Raw genomic sequence first — 14,918 nt, forward strand, 5'->3', positions numbered from 1 at the left:
AGCTATATGCTGAAGAATTTATATTAATTATCTCAGAGTATTTTAAGAGGTTTTATTTTTTGTGCATTTTTAAAATAATTTTTATTTTTTGAACAAAGAACCAGTAAAAAATTTAATCAGTAAAAATGAAAAAATTAAAATTAAAAAAATTTTCAGATAATATTGACTTATATGTCTTTTTTTTATCGTCACAACTATCTTTTACCTGGTTATATAGTCCATATCTTTAAATTTAAAAAGCCTTTTTATAGCCAGAAATCAGATTCTGTCCCAAGTATCCTTGGTTATAATGATTTAATTTTTGAGTTTTACATTTAATTTTTTTTTGTTGTTGTTACGATGAACTGTGTTTTTATCTATGACATGCACATCTAATCTCCAATAGTGGACTCAGGGGCTTCCTAGAAAGCCTGTGACAGTAACTGAAGAGGTACTTTCAAAAGGTGGCTCCTCGGGCTACCTACAAATTCATGGGCTGACTCTCTCCAGACCTATGGGTTCAAAGTCTCGGGGTGTAGGGCCAGGGCCAGGGTTTGCATCTTTCGCAAGCCCTTTCTCACCACCGTCACTCCTCCCCCTCCTCATGACCAAAAGTTGCCTTAGACATAGAAATACACCCTCCTAAAGGGAGAAGGAACTAAGATAAATCACTGGTCTATACATGATAAGACCCATCGGAACCCAGGTGGGCCAATGGCTAATTCTATACACATGGGGAAAACGGTGTCACCCCTTCAGATGATCATTTTCTCAACTATGAAAAGATGGATTTAGATCAAATAACATGTTAGATCTTTTCAGCTCTGAAAGATTATTTGGCTCTCCCTTCACTGTTTTCTAGAATGATATCAATACATTTGCTCCAACTATATAACAAGCATGTGAGTTTAAGAAGGTTAAATGGGTTAGTGGTCATTAAAGCATTATTATATTATTATTGCTATAGTTGCTATTATTTGAAAAATTCATTTGCTTTTCATCCCATAGAGTGAAGAAAGCAAACTGTACTGGATTCTTGGCCTAGTCAGTTTTTCCTTCAGCACGCCAGATGCTCTTTTTAAAATGTGGGATAATTTTTCCTTCTGCCTCATGGGGTCAGAGATGAGGCAAGCGTTCATTAAGTATTCACTAGGCAAACAGCTATATCATCTCTCCCAGCCTTCCTTGCCATTAAATTTGGCTATGTGACTGAAGTCTCGCTAATGAATGTTATGAAATGCCTGGCCTTTAAATGATCTTCCACGTGACCCCCCATGCTTTCTCTTCCCCTTCTGCCAGATGAATGACAGTGCCCAAAATGACCTTGGACCACTCGGAACTCAGTTGCCTCTAGTCCTGAATCAGACTTGAGGTGAATAAGAAATAAAGCTTGATTGCCTCAAATTGTTGAAATCTTGGGACTTATCTGTTACATCAGCCAATTTTTACCTTAACAAACATACTGTCCCGTTAGCCACCCCTCACAGCCACCCAGTCTGAGGGTCAATCTCACCATTAACATGCCAACAATAATCAAGGCTCAACTACAGCAGGAGGGCCAACACAAGGAACACCCAACTCAGGTGAAATATCTTGTTTTCTTGCCTAGAGGGTAACCAGATGTTAACATTTCTCAGGAATATGGACAGCATAGATCTGCTTTTAATTATTACTAGTTGTCATCGGTAGGAAGCTATCTGTCTCAGCTCCTTAGAAAGTTCTCCCTGGTGTCTCTGTTCAAAGTATTTTACACCTTACCCCAGGTAATTTCATCTCATTATTTTAGGTAATATTTTTATATGAAATCTATTAGCTTCTAGTACGTACTGTACTTTCTGCTAAATTGTTTGTTATCTGTCTGTTCCATGAGAATGGAAGCTTCATGATGACAGAAATCTTCTCTGTCTTGGTCACAGATATATTCTCAGAGCCTAGGACACATGCTCACAGAGTCAGCATTCATTTGTTTTAACAAGTCTTTCTAGTGTTAATTCAATTAACTTCTGCCCTGTTGAGCTCCACAGAGACCTCTTGCTCATCCCACGTCAATAACGTCACCTTAGAGCTGTTATCAAAGTCCACATGTTGTCAGGTTACGTCACAATTGTGTCTGTGCAACTAACACAAAGTGGGGTCCCAAGAAGAGGAAGGAAAGAGAAGAGAAAAAGAAAGAGAAAGAGGACCTCCTGAGAGAGGCGGTAGGGAAAAAGTCTTGAGATGAGTGTGTGACTTCATGGAGGGCGAGAATACATGCTTGTGTACACATGTTCATGCACACACGTATCTAAGAGAGAGATAAGCATGTTGTGTAAGGCTTATTCTCCAACTGGGATGTTTATCAATTAATTATTTTAAAAGCATTGTAAATGCTTTTTTTTTTTTTCGCCCATGAATAAGTGCTTTTAATCATGTATTTATACTATCTGTATTGTAATAGAGAGTTATCACCTAACTGAGGCTCTGCCTAAGTCTGGCTGCTAAATCTCCACCTCATTTTCCTACTAGACAGTTTCTGGAAAGGCAACTGCCTCCATATTTTTAGTAAAACTGGACTTTTAGGAATCTTCCTTCTATTTTCCTCACTTAGTGGTTTTCTAGCAGCTTATTCATATGGGAAAATGTGTTGGAACACTGTTCTAAATCCTCCATAATATTAATAAATGACTGAGCAGATCCCATAATCCCTTTGAATTTGCTTCCTGTGTACTCTAAGGACATTGGTTTCTGCCTCTCCCCATTATTTTTGTAAGATTTCCTCATTGGAAAGCGACCGTACAGACTTAGGTTTAAAGCTCTACCCCTCTATTGGTGAGCTGTCTGCAGCACCGATAGGTTGACAGGCAAATTCTCAGTCTTCAGATGTTGTCTGTCCCCATATCCCTTTTGGAAGGTGGCCTGCCAGGGCAGGTTGTTCTACTGCCAGGGGCACAGTTGTGGCTTTATCCTCCTACCTGTGATCTAGAAAACCCATTGCTTTTTCTGTTGTCCTAACAGATGAGCAAATTTAAAAGGTGAGAGTTAAGAACCAGAGTCATTGGGAGCATTTTTAAAACCTGTGGTTTTCGTCCTGGGAACCTCAGTACACAAGTCATTAAAACTAGGCTCTTGAATTCTAACACAACAATATGAAATAGCACTGACACATTTTCAAGAAAAATGTAAATTGTTTTGAAACGTGCTTGTATAGCTATTTATCTCCAGTCCTATCCAGGTGAAGCACTAAGAATTTAACCCTAAGACCAATCTCCATTTATTTACTGAGATCGAGCTCCACCTTTCTGACACTCCACCTCATTAGTGAGAGTGTCAAGAATGTTCTGACCTTTTGTACATATGGGAGTCTAGGATCCCATCAGAGAGCTTTTCTTTGTTGGCCTGACATTGACCTGTGGAGAAGATGGGGAGGAAGATAATATAGTGGAAGGGAGTGAGGTAGGATAGAGGCCAGCATGGGTTTTGATTTTGTTTATATTTCTTTTAATAAAAAGCTCTATTAATAATAAGCTACATATGGAACACCCTTCTTATCCATCTGGCTGTTTTGCTGGCTGAAGCCTTGGAGAAAGAGGGGGGTTGGAGAGAGAGAGAGAGAGAGAGAGAGAGAGAGAGAGAGAGAGAGAGATATTGAGAGAGAGAGAGATGCATACCCAAGATTGATATGCTTAGAAACAGCTCGATTAATGGCATCAACTGGGAAATGGTGTTTTCAGCACCTATGATGAACTTAACCCAGACCTTATCATAATTAAAATGTGAATTTTAAATATAGAAATGTTTATGCTGAGAGAAAGTAATTTAATTGGCCCTCTGTAAACAGGATAAGTTTGGGGAAGGGGTCATGATTGTCTAGGAGCATAGACTGAATGAAATAGGGATGAAGAGAAAAGGAAGCAGTTAGAGTAACTGAACATGACATTGGGATGATTTTCTGTAGCCTAGCATGCTCCTCAATCTGCTAAGAATACATTAACTGGGCAGCAGTATCAGGTGAAAGAGAATTAAAAGTAGCAAGCATCCTTTAGGGGCTATGGATGGAGAAGATGATGTTACTTTATTTCTCATTTTTTTTTCAGAAAGCACAACAAAAGATTGGGAAGAGCTTCATTAGCCAGGGCAGGGCTATAATAAAAGCCATCATTATCAAATACAGTCTCTTCTACTCTCACATGTTTTACACTTTACCTGTAGCTGATCACACAGCAATCCTGACAGACTACAGTCTTTATTTTGCAGGTAAGAAAACTGGGGCTTACAAGGGTTAAGTGACCTGCCCAAGGTCATGCAGTTAGTAACCATGAATCTGGGGCTGGGACGAAGATCTTTGACTTCAAAATCAGAGCTCCTTTCATTACATTATACTCACCACTATTAACTAGAATAACAATTCACTTTATCTAAATTTCCCTTTGAGCTTATTTTAACGGCAAACAAAAACAAACACTTAGCAAATGTGTGAATTATCAACTCTACACTGATTGAGAAAGAGTAATTTCAGAAGGTTTAGAGCTCTCTCATCCTTCTCATCTCATCCTTAACCCTGAAATCAGTAATAATAACTAATTTTGCGTATCTACTATATGCCATGCACTGTGGTAAGTGCTTCACACGCATTATTCTATTTAATCCTTAACGATAATTCCATGTAGTAGGTATTACTACTTTCTCCATTATAACAAGGAAACGGACTTAGATTTAGTGACTTGACAGGATAAAGTCACTAGTAATAATGGTAATATTTGTTGAGTACTTGTAACACGACAGGCATGGATCAAAGCATATTCAAGTACAAGGTCACTTAATGCGTTCAACCCCAACAGTGTCCTGGTCTACTCCAGTTGTTCCAGCATGATGATCAATAGTGCCTCTTTTTACCCTAAAAAGCGTTCTTGTTTGAAGGATAAAACTATTTGGTCACCTTACCTGTGAGACAGATACTCTCATTATTTCTCTTTCATGAATTAGTAAAACGAGACGCTAACTAACTTGCCCTCGGACAACCAACTAAGAAGCAGTCGAGCCGGGGCTCAAACTCAGGTGGCTTAATCGGTCATCCTTGTTCTTAAGGATCTTCTCTACTTGCCTTCCATTCATTGCCACTTTCCTACAGCAGCCAAGTGCTGCCCCGACTGTTCTTCTTAGACTCTTCCTGTGGGTACTGATCCCTAATTTGGTGTCTAACTTCCTTTATCTTCCAAACAAACATATGTTCTAAATCTCATTCCTTCGAAGCTTTCCCAGAGAAGAGGAGATAATCTAAAAACAAGAGGCACTATATAAAATATGATTTTTGAGGGGACACCTTATGTATATTATTTTACCTAATCTAATCCTTAAAACTTCTCTATGGGTTATACATCTTTATTTCTATCGCCCGAGTGAAGAAACAGAAGCTTAGAGAGGTTAAATAACTAGCCCAAGATCTCATAGTTAGGAAGTAGGGGAGTCGGAACTTGATGAATTTCTGCCTCTTTCCAAAGCTCACGCAGTCTCATTGTGGGCACTGACCTCAAAAGCAGAATGGTCTGAGAGGTCCTGCCGTAGCTCCAGGACTGTAACCTTTTCATCTTAATACTAAAAGCCTATCCAATAGGAAGCCCATGACATTTTCCCCCCAGAGAGCTAGAAAATAACTTACATGCCTTTAAGCTTGGGGACACCAAAGTCTTTATTTTACCCTGTCATAATTTCAGGCATCACGACAGCCTCGCCGGAGCTGAAGGCCCTTGTCAGGTGATGGAATCCGGTCCCTGAGATTTAAGGTAGGCTCCCACATAGGCACTGAGCCAGAAAGCCCCCACTTCCATTATCTTCCCAAGTCCCAACTCAGACCATTGTAGCTGTCCACACTGGCCTGAGACGCAGGCCCTGGGCACTGAATGTGATGCCACTCAAGCCAAATGCTGTGCTGATGGACAGGGGATGGTGTGTCTCCCATTTCATACTCCATTAAGGAAGGACAAAGCAGGCAAGCCTGCAAGTGATGACGATATTGAGGTTCCGGTTATCTCTACTGCCTTCCCCTCCCCTGCTCCCTGCTCAATGTCTTTCTGAGGGCCTTGGCTTCGAATCCAAGCAGATTCTGCCATGAGGATGTGCATTGGCCACCCCAGGAGAGCTGCTCTGTGCAGAGCTGCGGCAAAGCCATTTTCCTTGCAAACCCCAGGGACTGACTGCGTGGCTGCTCCGATTCTTCACGTGGGAGGGAAGGCTCTGAGTCCCTCTCTCTATTCCTTAATGAGGCAGCCATGCTGGGGGAGTGACATGCATGTGGATTGCTGAAGCGTAAACGATGCCACGTGGGTGGTTTGAGAGGAAAATGAAAGCTGTGTGTGCATGTGTGTGTGTGTGTGTTCGTGTGTTCGTGTGTGCGTGTTCGCGCGCGTGCACACACGCATGCATTCTGGCGGCGAATGAAATCAGAAATCAAGAAGAGAAATGGAACTCACCCAATATTGAGAGAATGATGAAAACAACCCTCAGATTAATTTTTTTCTTAAATGAGAGCGGCTCACTGAAATGTCAAAATATCTTTTCATTCAGTTTAAGCAAAGAAAAGGGATCGTACGGTTTCAGTTACATTTGTTGGCCCCGAATCTTGAAGCTGTGTTCATCCTATCTATAATATGTATGGCAATTCCGCTGTTCAGACTGACTATGAAAACTTACATCCGTGCAAGACGTTAACATGAGTAATGAGTGAATGTAGGAAGACGCTTATGGAGCAGAGCACAAGCTCGGGATGTACAGAGCTACGTCCACTAAACAGATGTCATACAGTCATAAAGATATGATATCACAATGATCAAACACAGTTTGCTTCTCACGGCAAAGACGGTGAGCAAACGTATAAATTTTCTCCTTGCCTCAACTCAACACAGACTGAGAAATAAAAATTTCAGAAATGACACCACAAATTCCACGTCTGGCAAGTCCATGAGCTGCCAGCAGGGAAATAATTTATGACAGATTTTCATCTGGAAGTATGAATTGAAGCTCTTCCTGTTTGCCCCTCACTTGGCCTTTTTTGGCTTTGGCCAAGATACGATTTCCTTTGTTCCATTCGCTGTCCTCCTCTTTGGCTTACTTCTTCTTGAACTTTTGACCCCTTCCTGCTTTTCCTTTTAGAACTTTGTTTCATTATGACTAAATTTAACACATTTTCAATCTTTCCTAAAATAAAGTTAGGAATCGTCCTTAAAGTACAGTGCTGTAGCCTCTCCGGCAGAACTTATTCATCCTTCCGAGACCTTGGTCACAAAGTGGGACCATTTTTCTCTACTGCCACGAAGGTTCACTTTGGTACCCTCTCGCTAAACCCTTCTCCAGAGATGCACGCTCTCCTCCACACTCTGCCTACTTTTTTTCTCACTGCTCCACCAACTTTTGGGGTTAATCCTTCACATTCCTTGATGAGGACACCTGTCCAGGAGCATCCCTCTCCACCCTCTTCTGCTTTGGTTTTGGATGACTGTGTTGGTAATTTCCTGACCTCTATTCAGTAATTGACACTCCAGCTTCCCTGGCACCATCCCCTCCCATGATCACATTTTGATAGGCTCCCCCTCTGCAAAATTCAACTCCAATACCCCACTCTCTACCCACAGCTTTCTTTCCCTCCGCTTCATTTGAGTCTTCAATCTGATTGGTTTCATTACATTATCTGGCCCATAATCTCTTGAACGCCTAACTTTCTCTAATGGTAAGGCCCTTCAAGACAGTCTGGCAAAGACCCCCTTTGACCTTTTTCCTAACTGCCGAACTCTCCTCTCTCTTCATGCTGTTCGGCCTCTTATTTCAATGTGTAGTTTGCACCTTCTACAATGACAATGTCTCTCCTTGGCTTCCGTGTTCTGCCTCATCTATTCTTCTCGTCCTCTCTCTTCCTGTCAGGTGGTTCTTCTCACTCTGTACAAAGTGAGAAGAACCACCTGCCTCTTAATCTACATATTTCTGGAGATATTTCTCTTATTTCCATGACCATAACTTCCTCCTGAACGATCTTTCTCTTGAGCTCCAGTCTGACAACATAGTGTTTGACACAGCCCCAAAATGCTCAATGCTAAACTCCAAAATGGCTTCCCTTCCAACATATGTGTTTCAAATCAAGAATTTAAGCCTGGATTCTGAGTGCCACCCTTGTTTTCTCACTTCGTCCTTTCCAAACAAAGAACGAGTCATTACGTCATGTCTACACCTGCTCATAAAGCATCCTCACATTTTCTCTCTCCCTTCATCTGAACTGATGCACTATAGCTTCAGGCCTCGCCGTCTTTTCCCTAAATAGTGTAGAAGGCTCCTAACTGGTTTGAATCAATCCTTTCTATTATTACTAGAGTAGATTTTTCGAAGCATAACTTCAGTTATGAATTTTCCCTAACTGAAGCCCTTCAGTGCCTCTCTTTCTCATGGCTGCAAAGCCAAACCTCAGAACATGTCTGTCAAGATGCTTCCTGAGCTGCTGTCTGCCTACTTGTCTAGCTCCGTCCTTGGCCACCGCACTCAACTCTCCAGCCGCACCAAACCACCTGTCGAAATCACCACTCTCCTTCTGTCAATCTCTATCTCCATTTATGGCAGAATCTTTGTATTGACCTTAAATGCATCATGCTCTCAACATTTGCCCTTCCCTTTGCTTTCACAATCCTTTCCATCTGGCTTGTCTTCTACTCAAGTGTCACAGCTCAGCTTAGGTGACATTTTCTTTGAGATGACTTTCTGGCCACAATCCCCAGTATAAATTAAATCTTCTTGTTTCATGGAGTCTATTGTAGCTTATATCTCCTGTTTGGTAATAAAAGACTTACTAGTGGCTCCCTTAATAGTCGACTTCTGTGAAGACTTTCATATCCACAGGATAGGAACCTGGTCTGTATTTGTACTATTGTTACATCTTCAGAGGTAACAATAAAACACTGCTTGGCATATATTAGATGTTCAATAAATACTTACTTGGTTTTCACGGGATTGAATTAACTGATGATGCCTGTGTAGAGCTGACCATTGTCTCATTGACCCCACCCATCCCTTCCCCCCTGTACACTTTCATCCGTCAGTGCACAAGTTACTCATGTCATGTCTGAGTTCCTCTCAACACCGGGGCTCAAGGCATAGCTCCCAGTTGAGGATTTTGGAACCCAGATTGAGGTCAAGCAAAATCACATGCTACAGGCCATGAAAAGAGAAACTCTGAAAGAATGAATTGGACATTAGATTGGAATAAAGAAATCATCATTCTGAAAGGGTGGCAGCAATTGGAAAAAAATGAGAACCAGGGGCATCAGACCTGACCAAGACACAGCCAGGCGGGATGGTGTGATTCCTCTCGCGGCCTGGGGCAGCTGCAGGTAGTCTTATAGGGCACGCGTAAGAGAATCTGAAGGTGCTCAGCAGGGTCAGACACATTACAATTTTGTTGTTGAGATGGTGGTGGTGGTACTCGATATGTTTTACATGTCAATCTTTTTTTCTAGACTTCGAACTCTGTAAAACAGGGGGCTTTATTTTGATAAGTTTTATATCTTATGCTATCATTATATTCTGCTCTGTGTAAACATCTGTAGAATGAATGTGTGTAGAGTTACCCCTCTCATTGAAAAGCTAAGATTGTTTGCAGCTTTATTTACAAATAAAAGCTCATTCCTTATACCTATATTAGAAAGGTTCGTGTGAGAATTTACTGAACTCAACACATTGTTTTGAAATGTAAGCTTTGCGAAATTCAATTTATGCAACCCAAATACAATTTCAGCCTATTAGGGGCTTGTAATCAAGAAATAACCTGCTAGTTAAATAAACCATTAGCTTTGGAAATCAAAGCATAAACAGATAAACTTGTTATGTGTGCTTTCCTGCTGTGCCTATTAGCCCAAGAATTAGCCAGGAAATTATGCACTATGCTGAATAAATTGATAGAATTTAAAGTGGAAGCAACTCTTAAGGCCCATGGAGTACTCTGTCATCGAAAGGGTATGAGGTGTAACTAAGCTGCTTTGCAAGGTGGAAATTGGCTACCGATATTAATTCACTCCTCTTCTGCATCATCTAATTGATTTAACTTTGAGAGGTCTACTAAGGGAGAGGCGTGCTAGTGGTCCACCCTGGGTATAGGCAATAACGGGTGTTTTGTTTATGGAGAGTTTAAAAATAATAATAACAATACTGACCGAAGGTTGGTCAACATTCTGTTATCACCATGCACAGGCAGTTCTAAACAATGTCGGCGATCAAATTACTCTTCCGGAGAATTCTTTTATTGCTCTACATTCTAAATAACTGTTGTAGTTACTATTAAGTTTGAAGAATATATGTATGAGCTTCAGATTAGCACATTTTTTATTTTTTTTCCTTTTAACGAACATCGCATTTGGAAGTTAATTTATAGAACTCCCAGCTGTACAATCAGCCCCAGACACGTGGACTGACTACATGTGTTTATTTCCAGAGTAAATATATAACAGTTACAAATCATTCAGACTTGTTCCCAGTACACAGTTGGTGGTAGTACTTAATTTTGTTTTTAAACAGCGGGAAAAAATAAACAATAAAACGCCATGATCCTGAAGATGAAGAAACATAACTTGAGTCACTTCTGTCATTCTCTGTGACCCCTTGGAACTTCTGCAGTTATCATTTAAAATAGTAAAAACAGAATGAGAATTGGGAGATTCAATAATTTTTATTTGGTGAGTCCAAAGTTTAATTCATTCATGAAATGTATTCATTTCATTGCATTATTATTACTGAAAATCACTTGTGTTATAGACGAGAAAGGTGTTAAAACATAGTCTGTTCTAGGTGTCAGGTAGGCTAGGTTTGCCTCTCTCTCCCTCTCCTCCTTTCCCTCTTCTCTTCCAGGCATTACGATAGGCCCTGCACACATGTGATCTCACCTTTCCTTGGGTTCTTTATTACCCAGAGAGGAGTGGGACCAGGCCAGGGAGCTCTGATTGATAACTCAGCCATCAAGGCTATCTACCCTCCGATTCCGCATTCCCATTCTAAGGTTATTCTCTCATCATTTCCCTAATTTACACCTTTGCCTTATGTATTCGGACTGGTCCTTTCCGTATTGCTTCCATGCTGCATGCTCATTCTCTTTTGTCCTTTTGCTCATACTCTTCTGTCTGTCTGGAATGTCCCTTCACCTCTTAACCCTCTTCCCCAAATCATTCGCGAACCTTCCACGAAGCCCTTTCGGACTGTTTCAACCTCACCACTCCACCCCTGGGATATTTTTCAATTCTCTAACATGCTGTTGTATTGGGGCTTTGGATTGCTCTTGCTTCTGCTGAGTGGCAAGTTTTATTTTTTTTTTTAAATCATGATGAAATGTATATATAACTTAAAATTTACTGTCCTAGCCATTTTTAAGTGTACGGTTCAGTGGCACTTAAGTACATTCACAGTGTCGTGCAGCCATTGTCACCATCCTGCTCCAGACTCTTTTTATCTTGCAGAACTGTAACCCTGTAACCTATTAAACAATAACTCCCCCAGCCCCTGACAACCACCATTTTATTTTCTATCTCTATAAATTTAACTACGCTAGAGTCTCTCTGCTAAGTGCAATCGTACAATATTTGTCTTTCTAAAACTAGTTTATTTCCCTTAGCATAATGTCCTCAAGGTTCATTTGTGTTGTATGTAGCATGTGATGAAATTGTCTCCTTTCTAAAGGCCGAGTCCACTGTACGTATATACCATGATTTGTCGATGGACATTTGGGTTGCTTCCACCTCTGGGCAACTGTGAATAGTGATGCTATAAACACAGATGTGCAAATATCTCTTTAAGACCTTGCTTTTAATTCTTTTGGGTATATATCCAGAAGAGGAATTGCTGGAACATGTGATAATTCTTTTTTTAACTTTTTGAGGAACTTCCATACTGTTTTCTATAGTGGCTGTACCATTTTACATTCCTGCTAACAGAGCACAAATACTCTGATTTCTCCACATCTTTGCTAACACTTGTCATTTTCTGTTTTTTAATAGTAGCAGCTTAGTTTGGTTTTGACTTACCTTACTGAAATAATTGGTGACACGGGCATCTTTTCATGTGCTTGTTGGCAATTTGGACTTGTCTTTGGAGAAATGACTATTCAAGTTTTTTGTCCATTTTTTTAACCGGGTTATTTGAGTTTGTTGTTGAGTTGTAGACATTTTGTACATATCCTGGATATTAACCCCTTATCAGATATAGAACATACAGATATTTTATCCCATTCCGTAGGCTGCATTTTCCCTCCATTTATAGCATTCTTCGATGTAAGACATTTTTCATTTTGATGTAGTACAATATATTTATATTTTTTTCATTTGTACTTTTGGCGTCATATCCAAGACATTCTTACCAAATCCAATGTCATAAAACTTTTTCCTTGTGTTGTATTTTAAGAGTTTTACCTCTTACCATTTGGTCCATTTTGAGTTAGTTTTTGCATGTGGTATGAAGCAAGAGTCTAACTTGATTCTTTTGCAGGTAGATATTCAGTTCTGTCAATATTATTTGTCAAAAAGGTCATCCTTTATGCATTGAATGGTCTTGGCATCTCTGCTGGAGGATGCCATATATGCTGACCATATATGTGAGAGTTTATTTGTGGGCTCTCTGTTCTATTTCATTGTTCTTTATGTCTGTCTTTGTGCCTGTACCATAATGTTTTGATTTCTGTAGCTCTGTAGTAAGTTTTAATATCAGAACGTGTACGACATCTAACTTTTTTTTTTCTAGATTATTTTACCTATTTGGGGTTCCTTGAGACTCTATATAATTTTTATATTTATACAAAATTTTCTATTTCTACAAAAAGATCATTAGGATTTTGATAGGAATTACACTGATTCTGTAGATCGTTTTGGGTGGTATTAACATTTTAACAGTATTAAGTATTCCAGTGCATGAGCATGGAATGTCTTTTTGCTTATTACTGTCTTCTTAATTTCTTTCAGCAGTGGTTTCTAGTTTTCAAAATGCAAGTCTTTCATCTTCTTCATAAAATTTATTCCTAAGTATTTTATTCTCTTTAATGCTATAGTAAATGGAATTGTTTTCTTGATTTCCTTTTTGAATTGTTCATTTTCAGTGTATAGTAATGTAATTGATTTTGGTGTGCCAGTTTTTCTTATGCTATAAATTTGCTAAACATATTTATTAATTCTAACAGGTGTGTGTGTGTGTGTGTGTGTGTGTGTGTGTGTGTGTGTGTGTGTGTTTGGAGTCTTTTTTCTATATGTAAAGCCATGTCATCTGTGAACAGATAACTTTACTCCTTCCTTTCCAATTTTAATTAATTTCATCTAATTTTCTTGCTTCATTGTTCTGGTTAGAACTTCCAGTACTATGCTAAATACAAGTAGTAAAAGTGGACAATTCTTGTTTTGTTTATCATCTATGAAGAAAAGTTTGATTCTTTTGCCAGTGAGTATGATGTGTGCTGTAGGGACAGTTATTTTTTAAAGAGAAATCTCTAAAGGATTACCTTTATATGACTCGCATTGTTTAACTACCTTCTCAATGCCCCAATGTGGATAGACCCTTTTCTTGGGTTGCCCGCTTAGACTTTGTAAAAACTCTACAAGGAAATTTTTTTCCCCCCCACTTAACAAATGGGGGAATCAAGATTCATAGAAATCAAGTAACTTGCCAAAGTTTACATAATTAGTAAATGACAGACTGGGATTTGAACTCCATTTTATCTCACTTAAAAACCCATGTTATGCCCACTTTATCCAACCGATCCTTGAAAGGGCGACCAGATCTCTCTGGATTTACGTTTCATTTTCTCTTCTATAATATCAGGTACAGCTGGGTCCACCCATATTCTCAGTATCTTATGGTAAATCCATTGCCAACATGGAAATCTATTTCTAAATGTCCTGAAAGCTTACCTTGTCCCTGCTGAAAGGATAGCTAGATCTCTCAGGCTGCTGAATACACTTTCATTTTGCCAAACACAGTGCTTAATGTGGACTATGGTCTCCCTCTCTGGGCCACTAAGCCATTCATCCTCCAGCCTGCATCCACGATTCTCTCTGTCCCCGGCAGTTACAGCCACTTATGCTTGAGCCCCTAATGCCTGATTCCTAGCAGCAGAAGTGCTTTTGGTGCTTGCTTTCTTCTCCTTGTTTGTGTCTGGGGTCCCCCAGCCCCAATATGAGTGGCACATTGCCATAGAGAAACTAGGGGATTTATCAAAAACCCATTTCTCTCCTAAGACTACCTTCTTTCTCAGTCACAAAGGAGAAAAACAACCTGTGGCAGCCAAATCGATTACACTGTCAAAGGGACGAGCTAAAAATAACTTTTCAGACTACATCCCGGTTCCCAGAAGAGACATCTTCTAAGTGTTCACAGCCTCGGGCCACAGGTGGCCTAGGGAATAGCGACCCTGTCCTTGGGATGTCCCCTCGGGTTCTGAGCTTTGCAGAGGGGAAGAGCAAGGACGCAGAGAGAGAGAGAAAAAAATCTCTCTCCATTAGGATGACTCCACATATTCACATTTTCTGGGATATCTTGATTGCGAATAAGTCTGTCCATGCGCCCTGAGATGGAATGACGACCTTGTGTTGGACCGTTTGTTTTTGATATTCGATTCAGAATACGGTCGCCATAATAGGAACAAAAAATGAAAAGGTCAAAAGTGCTTTAAGGCTACAACTCTTATTATAATTCTCTATGGGAATGTATAAGTGTGTGCCTGCAAGTTTGGTGTGTGTGTGTGTGTGTATGTGTGTTCATCTCCAAATGCTAATTAATATTTAAGTCCACGGCGAGAAATAATCTTTAACCTCTCCCAGCTTTCCCTAAACCACACACACTTTGGGCTGGATTGTCCAGCAGCTCTGAGATCACCTGAACGATCAAGAATGAGCACACGGGCCAGAGACAGAAGTTCCCGTGAGACTCCCTGCCTGCATGTGTACCGGGAGTCAGGGAGC

This window comes from Rousettus aegyptiacus, unplaced genomic scaffold (genome assembly GCF_014176215.1).
Source record: "Rousettus aegyptiacus isolate mRouAeg1 unplaced genomic scaffold, mRouAeg1.p scaffold_m13_p_16, whole genome shotgun sequence".
NCBI classification, from domain to species: Eukaryota; Metazoa; Chordata; class Mammalia; order Chiroptera; family Pteropodidae; genus Rousettus; species Rousettus aegyptiacus.